The sequence below is a fragment of the Solea senegalensis genome, linkage group LG12 (assembly GCF_019176455.1).
Source record: "Solea senegalensis isolate Sse05_10M linkage group LG12, IFAPA_SoseM_1, whole genome shotgun sequence".
NCBI lineage: Eukaryota > Metazoa > Chordata > Actinopteri > Pleuronectiformes > Soleidae > Solea > Solea senegalensis.
This window is the reverse complement of record NC_058032.1, coordinates 3196269-3209841: the sequence shown is the minus strand read 5'-3', so window position 1 is coordinate 3209841 and position 13573 is coordinate 3196269. Positions and strand designations below refer to the sequence as shown.

General features: G+C 37.1%; 1 long non-coding RNA gene across 2 annotated transcripts; it reads right to left on the bottom strand.

Annotated features, from left to right (window-relative positions):
* Positions 1-7356: 7356 nt before the first annotated feature.
* LOC122778839 lies at positions 7357-11592 on the bottom strand. Of its 2 annotated transcripts, none has more exons than XR_006361461.1 (3): positions 11459-11592; positions 9610-9706; positions 7357-7520 (listed from the first exon to the last, which is right to left on the bottom strand). It is a non-coding gene; the product is annotated as an uncharacterized LOC122778839 (long non-coding RNA). The 2 variants fall into 2 exon arrangements; XR_006361462.1 differs by having other exon boundaries at positions 9610-9691.
* Between the last annotated feature and the right edge of the window lie 1981 nt (positions 11593-13573).

The following is a 13573-nucleotide window of genomic DNA, read 5'->3' as shown; positions in this document are numbered from 1 at the left end:
AACACTGAACTTTAACAAAATAGTCAAATACAACACGTCATCTTTGTCCTCTTTTCATATCCATGAAAGCCGTCAGCATCAGTCCTATAAGCACAGTACGTTCTTAAAAGATGTTTGGACCAAGGAAGGAAGGAAAACAAATTTCATTTTAGGAAAAAAGTTTTTTAGAGACTGGCTCCTGCTTCGTCTGTACCATGACCTCCAGTTTACCACAAGCTACAAGACTGTGAAACAAAGGATCCACAAGTCTGTTTGATATTGTCTGTGTTTTATATTGAAAATTATGGCTAATTGTGGAAAAAGTTAAAAGCAGCCACGACAAATCACCAGAAAACTTCACAACAACAGATTAAATTCAAGAAGAAGATGCTCCGTCACAGTGATGGCCACATTTTCTAACACCTCGGGTTACAGAGGTATTAAATGTCCATTGATTTTCTCCGCTGACATCTCGCCAAACACTAAAAAAGAGTTTTGAACCTGCCCGACGATGATATTTACAATATTCAATTTAGATTAAATAACATTTTGGAAATTTGAGAAAAATGCAATCTGTTCTGAAATGGAAGGATCTACATATTGTTCATTACATAACTTCCACACAGTTTAGCATTTAGCAGCCTGGTTATGAAGCACTTTGTTGCCCAATCATCAGTTGTCAGCCAATATTTTTGAAAGAATGTTCAGCCCATTGTATAAGCTATTTCCTCATCTAGGAAAAAGGTAAACAGGTGGAGTGAGCTTTTCTTTTTATGCCTTTGGACTAAACTTTCACCTAGCTATTAACTTCAAGGCTGCAGTGAAACCATGATGTACGCACATGTGACGCTGTCTTTAGATATACATGAAGGTTATTTCCTTATTTGGTGAGCTGTGTGAGAGAAAATCTTTGTTTAATTGCTTACATATTCTTATAACCAAACCTGGTGTTGAATATAAACAGCCAAAACCTACGATAAGACACAAACTAGTTGCCTTTCAAGGTTCCCTTTCGAGATACCAAGGCACCAGCCATGTGGACCTCATACACAATCCCAAGGCTTATTAACTTTATCTGTATCAGACCTGGCACGCTGCTCTCCAGAATCTGCGAAGATGTGTCACATTGTCTCTGAGCTGTCTTCAATGAAATCTTTCAACTAAACTCATCACTGAATCCAGAGGTTCCATCGTAGGTCATAAGTCACCTGATAATTGAACGTCTGCATAACAGGCCGAGGATAATGATGATGTGTCCTGGTTACAGTGCAACTTGACATGGACTTTATGCCGATTCTCTCACACAAACTCTGGACACAAAAATCTTGTGACCACACAATCGGTTGCTCTTAATTCTGGAATTTTCTAACATATGATCCACAATACTATGGTGGTTACTTCTTCTCATACAGCTACTACTACTACTACTGTTACTAGAGCCACTGCTACTATTACTCTGATTTCAAACTGTCTTGTATTTGCATTGCATTATAATCCACTAAACAAATCACGCTACAATAAAAGGGTACATAAGCCTTGCTCTCTGGTATTGCAAAATCTCACCACACCCCTATTTGTTGTACTGAACAGTCACGAAAATGACATAATTGTAGGAGCGGTTCAAAACCATCGGTGTTTGGTCAAGGAGAGGGAACTGGATAAGGAAGTTTGACATGACATGATCAAAATAACGCAGTCTCTGGTCACATTTTCACAAGTTATGCTGACGTGGGAATTATTCACTAAGCAAATTTAATGCAATTTAATTTTGGGAGATTCATTTCAGACTGACCTATCTAAGAAAGGTTCAGAGGGTTCAGACTTTTTTTTCTTTACTGCCCAGACTGGATAAAATCTGGACATGTGAATCATCAGATTTTTTTTCTGGCAGTTGGAACAAGGCTGAGAGACTGAACTTTGATTGTTTCAAAACTGTTTCTATTAATATATTTGTACTTTGCCACAGTCTGGTGACCTAAAAACACACTGGTGGTCACTATTGCACAACCCCCCCCAAAAAAAGCTAGATGAGGGAAATGGGATTTTCTATAAATTTTACTGCACAAAACATAATTAGTGTATGACTAATTTTATCTGAACCAGCGCTGTAATAGTTTCCTTTTTAATTAATATTTACTGTCTATTACTTACAGTAGTGGTTCTCAACGTTTTATAGAAAATACCACGTGAGAAAATATTCTGTCATGAAGTAACACCATTAACATTAAAATATAGTCGTGTAAATAGACCAAGCAAAGTCAGTTATGGATTGGTTTAATCCCAGTAAGAAAAAAAAGCTCTCTCATCTATACTTCATACACTGGTATAGTGAAATTAGTTTAATCAAGAGATAAAGTGATTATTATTTGTTTCATTTTCTACGCAGTCTGGTCAAAATTCCCACGCTCCACACTGATCACATACTCTCTACACTCTTCTACTGGTACAGTAGCACAGCGTTTCCGATGTTCCACCAAGTATCACCTGAAGAACCTGACGTACCACTGGTGGTACTCGTACCACAGTTTGAGAGCTAAGGACTTACAGTGTATGGTCATCACCAGTTCTTCACAGGAGGGAATAAAACGCCACCACTTTCTATGATAAACTCCCCTGCTGTTCATGGAATTTAATGGTGACTTTCCCTTTAAATTGCGGGGCTAATTCCGGCGGGAAACTCAGGTGTGCCGCTGCAGTCACGCGACAGGCTCTATTTAAAGCAGCAATGCCGCTGTTAGCGGTTTGACTCTTTGGCTAATTTATGTGAACATGTCTGTGTCGTGTAAATTAACACGTTCCAATCAGTTTACGTCCATATCGACTGATAGTTTATCGTCATAATGCCTTTCAGAACGACTATGTGGACTAAATTTCCTGTCTGGTGCTTCGCTTTGTGTAGCTACAACTCTTCTTCTGAGACGCTTCACCAAGTAAGTGTTTGTTTGTTTGTTTGTTTGTTTGTTTGCTTGCTTGCTTGCTTGCTTTTATTTTGTTCTGCATCTTTATATTGTGGGACGATGACTTGGCTTTATACCGTGTGAGGCTTGTGTTCAGTGTCTGCTTGCTAAGATGCTACATGCTCACCAGGCCTCTGGCTGTGTTCCTTTGCTATCACCTGTGGCTGTTGCTGTTGTGTCTGATGTCAGTTGTCTTCATGAATAATGATGCCCTCATACAGCTGATAGTCACAGTTTGAGTATAAATTGGCTCTCTGGAACCATAATGCTGTGTAGAAGGAGTATACATGATATTATAGCTTAACTCATTATGTCTATATTCTAGCTACGAGTCACTCCACAACACAGAGGCTTTCAACCTGAGAATGGACACAAATGCTATTGTGATGAATATATTCTGTTATATTATTGCTATTGTTGAGTGCTAGAAGCTTTAAACTAACATTAGGTTATTAGCTCCTAATGCAATGTTTGGCTTAAAATGATGCAAATGTAATTTCTACAACTACAGTCTACAACTTTACAGTGATCCTGAGTAAAACCCTATGTAAAAGGGGAAAACATGTTGCTCTTTGGAAATGAATTAAAAACACTGAGTCGCTCTGAATTCTGCTCTTTCTCAGGTTGTAAAAATTGTGATTTTGTTGATTTTGAAATTACCCAACACTGGGCAGATTGTTTGCTCTAACGATGGATATCGTAAAACATCTGTAGTTTAACTACAGTGTTGTTTGTTGTGCTGTGTATTGGCTGGAAATGATGATAATGAAAAGCTGGCACTGGACTCTGTGCTTCTTTTTTGTGTTAAGATGAAAGATGTTGGCTTGTGAAGAATGAATCCGTTCCACCTGAGCCACACGGACTGAAGCTGCACTTCTTGTGCCTGCACCTTTCTTTGCTTTTTTTCCTCCCCTCCCTGGTTACCTAATTACGCTTCCCATACCGATCCATCTTTCTGATTTCATCATTGCAGTGTTAGTTTCCCACGGGTCTCTTGGGTGTAATTTAGCAGTAGAACAGGGTATTGTGACTCCTCCACACATCTGACTGTGTAAAAACAGTCATCTTAAAGTCTCCCTTTGGATCAGCTGCTGCTGAAACTGCGTGTATAACGGCATCATCTGGGATTTTCATCATCCCAGTCCATTCCCTCCACATCAAGTAAATCTCAAGTGCTGTTGAGGACGCACAAGTGTGCATGTGCTGGTCTTGTCTATGTAGGGAAAGTCACTCAAGTGAATAATGTAGAGAGGGTGTGTGTGTTTTATCAGAACAGGAAAAGTAGCATCAAAGCCGTTCTCTCATGTCTCAAGACTTCAGGTTTAAATAAATGTGTCATAGTGAAATAATTAGTAGGGGTCTAAACTGTGCTCCGCTAAAAGGTTTTAAGTGTGAAAACCATGATAAAAATCCCTTACAAGAAGTTAACTGTGGTGATTTTCTATTATCGTGATAATCGTGAGGGACCTTAAAGATCCCTTCTTGCTCGCCAATATACAGTCCTCCCACAATTGGGAGCTACATCTTTCCCTCATGACATTAATAAGATCTTAACAAAGTAATTATTTGTCACTGAAAAACAAGTATCCTATCTGCGGTGTTTCTGACCACCTGTTTAAGATTAAGAAAACACCATTTAGCTATCATCGCAATAATATCGTCAATCACAATTAGTTTGGTCGGGATAATTGTGACGGTGAAATGTTGATATCCAAACTGCTAATTTTACATCACTGTAAATTAATCACATGCCATGATTTTTTTTTTTTTTTACATTCTGGTATTTAATTACTAAAAAATTCATTTATTTATTTAAAATGGTTAAATGGTAATTGAGTTAATTGAGACCTGGACTTCACAGTTTGAAAAACAAGTAAAAAATGTACTTTTAAGCTGACTCGAGATTGAAATCAGGTTTGTTTTTTGAATCAAAAGCTCCTATGTATTTAGATTTAAATAACATGACTATGGATTTTAAAAGGAAAGACAGTGAGACAGAAATGAAGTAAAATGGTGAAAGGCTGCTACAGAATATAAGAAATTGTAATTTTTTTGTTTTTTATTTCATGTTTCATTTGTTGATCAAGATGATCGTCTTCCTCAAATACTAAAACTATACTTGTATATGAATATACAGGTGTATTTTGTCCAGGTTACGTTGACGTATTATTAATTATTCACTATATAATCACATTATTTGATTCAACTTCTAGCTCCTTACCTTTCAGGGAACCCTGACCCTTGAAGCTGCACTGTACCTCGTTATTAAATGTCATATAAATGACCCCGGTCTGACCTCACGGTCTTCATTTATTTCGCTCTCGGCAGTACATTCTTCCCTTTGTTTTTAATTTGTCATTAGAGGATCACGACATGTTTCCACTGAGGTCTGAGACTTGTTCTTCTGTATTATCATCTGTGTCAAGTGCGTTCAAGAGATAAGGACTCTGAGCTTCAGATGGTTGAGTCATAGAAAATGGCTGCTATTGTGAGCTGCCACTTTAGATCACTGATACAACACATCAGACCAGTTACTGTAATCTCATCAGGAAACCACCCGCGACCGCGAAGTGACCTTTTCACCGCTGTGTAAACTGCCGATGTTTATCTGCTGTGATTTTTGTTAAAAAGAGAGTCTTCTCATGAGTGTCAGTCGTGTAAGATCATACATCCTCCTCCTCACCCCATCACACTGTATTCCACACATACAGTTCATTCACTTTTGCTATGCATCAATCATTTTCTGTCCTACAAACAGACATCTGTCCCTGAACAGGTTTGTTAAAGCATTTCATAATCAATCCGTGCACTGCGATGATCTCACTATGTTTTTGTCTGGTAACATGTCAAAAACATTGGAAATAGTATTATTATTAAGTATAAAAGCAACTTTTTAAGACATTTATCAAAGATATATATATATATATATATATATATATATATATATATATATATATATATATATATATATATAAAAATGTTGTTTTCATCACTTTTTTTGCTATAGTGATTATATTACGCTAGATTATGATTATCCAGTTTTAGTACAGAAGCTATCATTTCTTTAATGAAACCCAGACACAGGAAATAGTTTAGAATAGATAACAAATAAGAGGTTTGTTTTTGGTGTTATCTTCATCTTCATTTCATTCAAAGAATTTGACAGTCCCTTAAAACCCTAAAGCAAAACTATGTGTCTCACTGTTTATCTGTCAATCTACAGTATCTCTCCATCTCTCTAAGTCATTGCATAACCACAGTGGCACATAAACATCCATTTTAAACACTAAACACTGCAGTGTGTAATTGTTTTATTAGAAATATAAGTAAATGGGGATCTAATTTACGGGAACAAAAATCCTTCTGATGATTTAATATAATTTAGTATTGTTTATTCCTAATTATCTTGTAGTGCAATAAATGTCCTGTAAAGTGAGGATGTTTTTTTTATATAGAAAAGTTCTTAATCTATCATCTAAATCCTTCTTATTTTGACATTTGATGCAGTCTACAAGTGTCACAGTCTATTATGAATTGATCATTTCCTTCCTCAGTGAATTCACCATGGTATTTACTATCATGCCGCCATCTAGTGGCGTGAGGACGACTTGCGGCAGCTCCCGCAGATTTTGCTTTGCTCTCCCAAACAAATTGGATTCATAATGTATGGCTTACATCGCATGAAGTTGATATCATATCTGCGGCTTGCAGACGAACCCATGCAGTAAATCTATTCTATAATTTCTCTGCCGGATGGAGAATTGGTGATATGATGTATGAGTGGCCAAATGTGGTGAATGTATTATTTTTACCGAAAGGGCACCAGCTGCAGTCACGGAGATGTGGTGTGGAAAGTGGAAATCTGACCTATTGGTTTAGAGCGGATGAAAACAAATTCCCCCTGACCTTTCCGCTTCATTACTTGCCCTGATGCCTCGTAAATTGAGGGGAATACAGTGTTGGTGTCACATCAGAGGGACAGTGGGGACCTTTAATTCTCCTTTATGTCCTCGTGATGTGTCTACTTGACTTTATTTTTGTTCGTCATGTTTCTTTTGATGGCGCAGATCCATTCGATACAAGAATGAAGATGCTCGCCATGAAGGAAGCAAGTTATTTTTTATTTAAAGTATGTTCAAGTAACAACTTTATTAACTGTGCATTATGCAAATTGCACATTGCTAAATCATATGAGTGATATTGTCATCATATGGTGAGTGTGAGGTGTATTTCTTTTTAAACTTAACAGATACAGATACATTTAAAAAAATGTAAATGTGGGAGGAATTGAGCTTTAAATACATTAAATTAATTTGGCGCCCTCTGCTGGATGATGTTTTCTTTGAAATAAACCACATGACAGAATGGATGACAGCTTTATTAGTGCATTATCACAGCACTGATGAGGTGTAACATACATTTAAGTGTTTTTTCAGCAGCCTTTTTGGGGAAATGGTTACAAAATACAGTCTTATGCTTATAAATAAACATAAATAAATAAATATATTAGACTTTCTACAAAAATCATTAGGCACATGCTTCAAAGTGAGTCACGGCGAGTCACAGAAGCTGTCAGGTCCTGCTCTGTTTGGAAGCAAAAAAGGTGGTTTTGGAAAACGGAAACATTTTTCACATTTTTTTTGACATTAAAACAACAAACAGAGCTCGTCAATAATGAAAATATGTTGTTTGTCACCTCTACATTTTGTGTTGGTTTTGAATGTCTTGCTTATTTATTTTCTCCCAGCCTCTAAAAGTAATTGAAATGAAGCATTCAGAGAGTAGTTTTCATGTGGAACTGCTCATGTCAAATGCCAAAAAACTGTTCATAGATCACTCTTTCTACTAGGTTTCTAAAGAAAACCTCATCTCAGCAGATTATGGTTTAACACGTACGAGGTGACGTCATTAACAACAACAACAAAGAAACATACATTGACTATTACAAATGATGTTATGAGCCATCATCATAATATCTCCTGCAGAGACAGAAAACTCCTACATGCTGCTGCTGTAATCATTAATCTCTTAGCCAATCCTGGCCCTGTGTGTGTGTGTGTGTGTGTGCCTCTGCATCGTTAATGACATGTGTATACGGTGACACCTTCCAGCAGGGATTACGTTAGCGCGCGCCCGTGGCTCTCCTGCTGCGCGTGGTAATGAAGGGGGAGCCGTGGAGACTGGAGGCGTAGGAGGCAGGTTGCTTTGCATTAGAGTTTACATGGCAGACGACAACGCTGGACGTGACTGTCTTATCACAGATTAAAACTGTCTGAGGGCGACATACACACACACACACACACACACGTTCACACAGTTGTGTGTGCACTTCCTGCTCCTGACTTTGAACAGCAATGCAGTGCCATCATGGCTGATGTGGCTCGATATTAGTCTTTTTTGTTTTTTACAACTAAGGAGATGGGAGAATAATTCAGATTATCGACGCTGATTTCACTGAGCACAGAGTTGCTTCTGTTGCAGCGTCTTGTGCTCATCTGATAACATTATAGCCTAATAAAACCTACACCTGCTTTAAGTCTATGTCTATCATATTTTAAGGATATGTATCTTCTTCATCAAGTCCTTGCTCTGCCTTCACCACAAATGTCACATTTTTTAATCTCACAGGACACGGCAGCTGCTGGTTTTCCTGCTGCGTGATTTGGTATAAGTTTGCGTAAATTTGAATGAAAGATTTAAGATGACACATTTGAATTTACTGGTGGAGGTGGCAGTGCAACGTGCAGAGCAGTTTATTCTCTTCAGTTTCCTGTTGGGAAACTTGTGTTTAAGATACTGTAAACTTTAGACATAGATTATATTAGGTGAGCCTTTTGTTGTGTGGTGTAAATCTGTTTTTCCTTGTGTCCCTGCAAGTGTCAAGCTCCCAGGGCATGTCTCTGGAAATGGCTGTGTGTGTGCATGTGTCAGGGCATTGTTAATCATTTATTTATACCTCATACAACCACACTTCATAACCCTTCAACCATAACCTGACATTTCAATAACCTAAGAGTAACAAACATTTAACAACCTGACTCGGCTTTTTTAATGATATTTTTTATTTATTCATTTATTTTTAACAAACAATTACACTCACATTCTGATCACACGATTGGCTAATAACTGATTCCAGGAAATCAAAAATAAACAAACTCTGACAAATGTGTTTTTTCAAGTGTCACATCTGTGCTATGTTTAAATTCAAGCTGCACCTAAAGTTAAACAGTTATACATAACATTTTATACCAAAAAAGGAGAAAGAAACTTTGAAGACAGAGATCTGAATCAGTTCATTAGCTCAGATTCTGTCAAAACATGTCATGAAATTGTGTTTTTAGATACAGCTAAATATACTTTCTTCATCTTCTATTGTTTTTTATTATTTTTAAGACCTCACTATGGTTTAAAAACTATAAGTTTTGTAAGTATATGGTGAGTTAACAGAAAATCCAACTTTCATGTGCATCACTTCCTCCACTAGAAAAGGATTTCCCCCTTTTAATGGCGTCTTATTCTGGTGTTTTACATCAGCTGGTGTCCATAATGTTGCATTACTTCCTTCTTTTGGATTAATAATCATCATTAAATCAGACAGTTTACAAACACTCTACACACACATACATGTTTAGTGTGATATTGGTGCAGGTTAAACGTTCATGCCTGTTATTACCTCAGGATTCAGGTTCCAGCGGCTCTTCTTCCCCCCAGGTTCCCTCCAGGTTCCCTCCAGGTTCTCTGCATATTTTCAGGTCCTGTGGAGATCAGATCTTAGAGAAGATCAATACTTCTTAGTGGATTTCCTATATCAGCCCCGCACTGAAATGCTGCCATCTGTGACATATAGGTTGAGCGTATAAGTCACTTCTGGATGGGGTTGGACCAGGTATAGACCAGGTGGAGCGGTTCCCTTTGTTTATTTTACATTTAACCCTTAAGGGTTCCTTTTAAAAACTTCCTAATTTGTTCCTAGCGGCAGAAAACGCCACCTTGCCAAAAACTGCTGTATGAATATTATATGTTAATATTTTTTTCCACTTTAAATGAGTAATGAATAATAATATTTTTAGATAGAAAAACAGTGGAGTTGTGAAAACAAACTGGCCTTTAAAGGGTTGAAATTTCAAAAATATTATTAATATTTGACGTGTCTATTTCAGGCTGAAGTAGCTTTAAAAGACCGACTCGTTTGAAGTGGAAAAAAATATTACTATATTATATTTTTACAGCTGTTTCTGTGAAGGTGGCGTTTCGTGACGCTAGAAACAAATTAGGAAGTTCTTGCGTAGCTTAGCCATTTTAGGCTAATTTAAGAAACTGAGATGACAGTTCTAAAGTTGACCAAAAATGAATATCCTCTGGAAAATTTGAGCTATATTCATTCAACACAGCAACAATAGTGTAATAATTTGAAACAGAATGGCTGAAAAATGTCCTTAAGGGTTAACTGCTGCCCATTTATAGAACAATCATTTATGGAGAGTATTTGTTGTCTTATGACATTGAAGAGGTGCAACAGGAAGAGAACAAGGCACTTTCTCTTATCTCAGCAACAATGCAAATAAGCAACCCATGTTTTTAAGACTTTGCCTATTACTTTGAATAAAACAATAAAACAAGATAGGAACTCTTAGGTAAACAGATTTTTATTTATTTATTGATTTGGTTGATTTTTGCCCCTTTTTTTAAGGATCAGCATCAGCCAATTATTTTCATTACTTGACAAAGTATTATAGCCAGTATGAAAGTAATTTTACACATTTTTGTTCTCAGAAAAGTTTCCAAAAGTTTGACAAGTTGCCTTTTTTTGCATTACCTATTTAGCTTATACATTATTTGGATGCGTGAATGGCAAAAACTGCTGTGTAAAGCTGCTCAAAGTATTCATCAAAACTAGAAAAACACATCTTTTCATCTTTTTCTTCGCTCCATTTGACAAAGAAATCATCCAACGGTTAATCAAACATGACTTGTTTACTAAATGAATGGTTTGGTTATCAATTTTATCAGTTTTTGAGTTTTTTTATAATAATTAAATGTGAATATTTTCTGGTTTTCTTGCTAAATATCACAAAGAAATCATTGAAACCGAAACATTTTGGTTTGTGGAGAAAACAAGACACCGTGGTTTGGGAAACACTATAATCAACATTTTCTGACATTTCTTGGACCAAACAAGAACATAGTTGACAGATTCATTGATTATAGAAAATAATCATTAGTTGCAGCTCTTATATAAATACAGACCATTTACCCAAATATGAAAAATTATAATTGCACAAGGAATGGAATAAAAAAGCAAATGGGGGAAAAAAAGGCAGAAACACAAAACCAAATCAATATTTATGTTTAAAGTAACAGAGACATTTCCATTTATATTTGTTTGTATACAGTTTGTTGCTCATCAACTGGGAAGCAAAACTAACTGAAAACCCCTGGGCTTGTTTTTTTTTTTTTTATATATAAAAAACTATAAAATGCAACATCTGTTTTTAATAAAGAGCAAAAAAAATGTATCTTACAATTCAGCAGCACCACATTAACTCAGAGTGAGTCAGCGGGCCGAGCTTCTGTGACAGTCGGCTGATGGAGGTACACACACAGTAATTGGTGGTTGAGTAAACCACAGGCTGCTGCCGGCAGGTTGGTCACATGCAGTAACAGGCTGTGGAAACAGTGGATGAAGAGCTTATTGATCGCAAGGTCACGTGCGCAGTAACAGAAACACATGCTCGCTGACTTGCATCACAGAGTCACATGTGAGGAGTGCTCCCATCAAACTTTGGTTTTATTTGTAAAGTGAAGTCGAAACGTTTCTCCCTTTTTGGCGGTGACGCCGATGACACAGAAATATTGACTCAGATGTAAAGTTATACACATTATCATAATGATGTTTTATTTTGTCGCACTGTGGCAGAGATGTGTTTGATGTTCAAAGTATATTAAAGTTAAGTATAAGTAAAGTTTCAGTTGCTTGAAGTCGGTTGTATGTTAAACTCCACTTCCTCTCAGTGATTGTTTTAATGAGAGAAACGGCCGCCTGCCCGACCACAACGCGTTTAAACGATCAAAGGTAGTGTATACACAGTGTCTTCTCCGTTAATGATAATACATTTTATGTATAACTTAAGTGCGACCAAGATACATGAATTTAAAAGTGATAAAAGCGTATATATCAATGGTATCATATCGTAAAGGTACAAACGTAAAGTGGCAAATAACAGTTTTAGTCCCTTTTTTAAACTGCTGCTTAAAAGTGTACATGTTTGGATGTGAAAGTGCAAATGTAATCATACTTCTTTCTGCGTAAACTTGAAAAAAGGATGATAAATGGAAATTATTATGAAATTAGGGTTCTAAAATCATCTAAGCATTGCAGCATATCCCTCATATTGGTAATTTCTCCTTCGTAACTGAAAAGCACAGTGGTTTAATTCAGTAAAATAAGGCTGAATGAGTCATTGTTTGGTCCAGAAAGTGTCAGAACATGGTGAAAAATGTTCATCAGTGTTTCTCAAACCTGGAAGTGATGATTTTCTCAAATGTCTTGTTTTGTCCATAAAGCAAAATTATTCAGTTTTAATGATTTCTATCTCATGTGGAGCAAATAAACCATAAAATCTTTTTTATTGCTTGTTTTAATGGTTAAAAGAACCACTCAAAGCAATTGATTGATTGTCAAAAGACTTGGTACTTTTGCAGCCCTGCAGGAAACACACATTTTCAACATTAAAATGGACTTTGTGATGTAAGAAAAGTCTTCCCCTATATAAAGTTGTCTATTTTTGTGTGTGTGAAAACTCTTAAAGGTGCTATGGTTCAGGGTTTAGTTGCCGCTAGGAAGGCCTTTTCAAAATAAAGTACTGCGTGTAAGTTTTAGGGCTGGGGCGACGTGCCTTTGTCATCAAGTTTCTTTAGCCCTTAAACCAAAATTCATTGAAAAATGTCTTGACGCAATAAATCACGAGTAAAATTTCCAAACTAAATGCACTTAATGCGTGTTTTTTCAAATGAGATGCTACGTGTAGCTGCGGCTCGTCGTCTGATCTTTGACTTTACAGGAGAGATGGGAGCAGATGAGCGGGATTTCACTCACGCAATTAACTATAGCACGAAGGGAGGCGCTAGACAGTTAACAACACATTTTTCTAATTCAATAGAAATGAAAGAAAGGAAGTGGGAGGGAGGGGGAGGAAAAAAAGAAGCTAAAACAAACAGAGGCTCTCAGGTGTAATTTTCTATCTTAAGTTGGGGCCTGGGAAACTGTTCTGCCAGGCTGCTCGTCAGACACAGACTCTGGGTGGCTGACAGCAGCCAACAGAGGTAAACGTCAATTAAGACGTTACATTAGATGACGGGTGGCCTTAGAAAAACAGTGCTGAGAGAAGCCATCTGGGGCAGACTGTGTAAACTGAAGGTGTCTGAACACGACGCGGCGAAAATGCTAGCAGCTTTCGACTTGTCGGGTTAACGTGAAGAGGCATGAAGGAGACTTTTTAGGGAGCTGTGTGGTGGGGCCCTTCAGGCTGGTTTTTTTCCCCCATACATATTTGTGATTTTCCATGGATAATGCAAATAAATGCAGTGGATGGTATTAGGGGTGAGCTTTTCAAGCAACAATTATATCACACACAGCC